We start from the raw sequence: 3,990 nt of genomic DNA on the forward strand, positions 1-3,990 counted from the left end.
GCAAGTCTGGATAAGTGTTGGAGCGCCCCAGCACAGAGCCATCTGTAAAGACAGGGACAGGTGTCTGGTGGGTTGTTTGTTTGTTTTCTGTTTCTTTAAGGGAGGTGTTGTGTTTTATTTTATTTTGTCCCCTGGGCTTCAAGGAATTCTCTGAAGGAACAGGGACTTCAGGGACCACAAATGACAAGATATACAGTCTTTCCAAAATAGTTTGGAAAAGTCACTAAACAATAGACTACTACAGCCTTCAATTAAACACACACACACACACACACACACACACACACACACACAGAAACACAAGCAAAAAACAGCAAACCCTAGAGAAGGGAGATAATCTGATTTCCAGAGTTATCACATCATAATATTCAAATGTCCAGTTTTCAACAAACATCACAAGGCATACAAAGAAACAGGAAATTATGGCCCACTCAAGTGCCCAAAACCATCCTTGAGGAAGCCTGGGTATTGGATTTCCTAGACAAAAGCTTTGAAACAACTATCTTAAATACACTCAAATTGTAAAAGGGAAACATGAACAAATCAATAAAGGAAATCAGGGAAACACTGTATGAACAAAATGAGAATATTAATAAAGGTATAGAAAGTATAAAAAGAAACCAAAGATAAATTCTGGGACTGAAAAATACAATAACTGAAGCAAAAAAAATTCACTAGAGGGATTCAATAGCAGACTTGAGCAGACAAAAGAAAAAAAATAGTGAATTTGAAAGTAGATTATTCAAATTACCAAGTTTGAAAAGCAGAAAGAGAAAAAAAGAAAAAAGAAGAAAGTGAACCAAGTCTAAGAGATGTGTGGGATACCACCAGATGGACAAACATGAATTTATGGAAGTCCCAGAGAGAAAAGAGAGAGAAAGGAGCAGGACGATTACTTGAAAAATGATGGCAGAAAACTTGCTGAATATGATAAAAGACAAAAAACAAACAAACAACAACAACAAAAACACACAGAAAACTCCAGGACCAGATGGTTTCATAGGTGAATTCTATTAAATATTTAAAGAAGAATTAACACCAATTCTTATCAAACATTTTCAAAAACTTGAAACTCTTCTATGAAGCCATCATTATTCAGATACTAATGCCAGATACAAACAAAGCAGGAAAAGAAAATCACAGACTAAAATTCCTTATGAATGTAGATGCAAAATCTTCAATGAAACACAAGAAACCCAATTGAACAGCACGTTAAAATTATTATACACTGCGACCAAGTAGGTTTATCCTAGAAATGCAATAGATTCAACATAAGAAACCAATGTAATAAATCACATTAATAGGATGAAGAAAAAACACATGATTATCTGAATTGATGCAGAAAAGGCATTTGACACTCTTTCATGATAAAGAAAAATAAATTATAGACAGAGAATAAACTGATGGTTGCCAGATAGCAGGGAGGTTGAGAGTCTGGGTAAAAAAAGGTGAAGGGGCCAGCACCGGTTTGGCTCAGTGGATAGAGCGTCGGCCTGCGGACTCAAGGGTCCCAGGTTCGATTCCGGTCAAGGGCATGTACCTTGGTTGCGGGCACATCCCCAGTGGGAGATGTGCAGGAGGCGGCTGATCGATGTTTCTTTCATGATAAAGAAAAATAAATTATAGACAGAGAATAAACTGATGGTTGCCAGATAGCAGGGAGGTTGAGAGTTTAAAAAAAAAAAGGTGAAGGGCTTAAAAAATACAAATTGGCCATTACAAAATAGTCACGTGGATATAAAGAACAGCTTAGGGAATAGGTCAACAATAATAACTATGCACAGTGTCAGGTAGGTACTAGACTTAGTGAAGGAATCACTTTGTGAGTTATATAAATGTTTAACCATTATGCTGTGCACCTGAAACTAACATAATATTGTCAACTATAATTTCTCTAAAAACTTAGAAAAAACTAGGAATGGAATGGAATTTCCTCAACATAGGAAAGGGCATTTATAAAAACCCATGCCTAACATCATACTCAATGGTGAAAGACAAAGCTTTCTCCTTAAGATCAGGAACAAGACAGTGATGTCCACTCTCACCAATGCTATTCAACATTGTACTAGAAGTTCTAGCCAGAACAATTAGACAAAAAATAAATAAAATACATCCAGAGTGGAAATAAATAAATAAAATTATCTGTATTTGCAGGTGACATGGTCCCACGTATAGAAAATCCCAAAGAAACCACAAGAAAGCTACTAGAGCTAATAAAGGAATTAAGCAATTTGCAGAGTATAAATCAATACACAAAAATCAGTGTGTTTCTATATAACTTTAATGAACAATCCCAAACGCCAATTAAGAAAGCAATTACAGATGGAGGAAACCAAGATGGCGGCATAGGTTAACGCCGGAGTTTGCTGCCTCGAACAACCACTTCAAAAATACAACTAAAAGACGGAACAGACATCATCCAGAACCACAGGAAGGCTGGCTGAGTGGAAGTTCTACAACTAGGAGGAAAGAGGAAAGCATACTGAAAATCAGAGGAGGCGCAGTGCGGAGGTGAAATACTGAGGTGCGGAGGTACGCGCGGCGCGGGCTGGTGGCTGAGGGCGCGGTTGTCTGTTTCAATCCGGAGGGAGCCTCAGACTCTGAGCTCCAGATCCGGGCGAGTCTCTAGGGACCCAGACTCAAATGGGAGAAGCGGGACTGTCTGGCTTCGGTCGGAACTCTCTGAGGTTTGCAGCGGTTGCTGGGACAGAGAGGCAGAGCCTCTGGGGACTGGACTGAGAGCAGTCATAACTGTTCGCTCCGCCCGCCCTGTTGATCCTGTGGGACCCGCCCCGCCCAAGCCCCACACAGAGGCATTTGCCGATAGCCTCAGGCAAAGGCTAGATTAGCACCTCCCTAGAGAATAGTAGTTCTCCCACTGCAGACACAGCTGATTTGCACAGCCAGTTGGCCTGGAGGTCAAGTAGTAATTACCTACAACAATCAAGGCTTAACTACAACAAGACTGCGCACAAAGACCACAAGGGGGTGCACCAAGAGTGTCTACCTCAGGTAATTGGGACACTTAACACAGAAAGCCACTCTATCGACACACTGAAGCATAAAAAAATGCCGAGACAAAGAAACAGGCCACAAAGGACAGAACCGGAGGAAAGCAGGCTGATGGATATAGAATTCAAAACCACACTTTTGAGGTCTCTCAAGAGGCTTCTAGAGTCTGTCGATAAACTTGATGAGATGTACAAGAAATCTAATGAGACCCTCGATGGTGTGATAAAGGACCAACTAGAAACTAAGCATACACTGACTGAAATAAAGAATATTATACAGACTCCCAACAGCAGACCAGAGGAGCTCAAGAATCAAGTCAAAGATTTGAAATGCGAAGAAGCAAAAAACACCCGACCGGAAAAGCGAAATGAAAAGAGAATCCGAAAATATGAAGATAGTGTAAGGAGCCTCTGGGACAGCTTCAAGCGCACCAACATCAGAATTATAGGGGTGCCAGAAGATGAGAGAGAGCAAGATATTGAAAACCTATTTGAAGAAATAATGACAGAAAACTTCCCCCACCTGGTGAAAGAAATAGACTTACAAGTCCAGGAAGCGCAGAGAACTCCAAACAAAAGGAATCCAAAGAGGACCACACCAAGACACATCATAATTAAAATGCCAAGAGCAAAAGACAAAGAGAGAATCTTAAAAGCAGCTAGAGAAAGAAACTCAGTTACCTACAAGGGAATACCCATACGACTGTCAGCTGATTTCTCAACAGAAACTTTGCAGGCCAGAAGGGAGTGGCAAGAAATATTCAAAGTGATGAATGCCAAGAACCTACAACCAAGATTACTTTATCCAGCAAATCTATCATTCAGAATTGAAGGTCAGATAAAGAGCTTCACAGATAAGGAAAAGCTAAAGGAGTTCATCACCACCAAACCAGTATTATATGAAATGCTGAAAGGTATCCTTTAAGAAGAGGAAGAAGAAGAAAAAGGTAAAGATACAAATTATGAACAACAAATACGC

The sequence above is a fragment of the Myotis lucifugus genome, unplaced genomic scaffold (assembly GCF_000147115.1).
Source record: "Myotis lucifugus unplaced genomic scaffold, Myoluc2.0 scaffold_22, whole genome shotgun sequence".
Lineage (NCBI taxonomy): Eukaryota > Metazoa > Chordata > Mammalia > Chiroptera > Vespertilionidae > Myotis > Myotis lucifugus.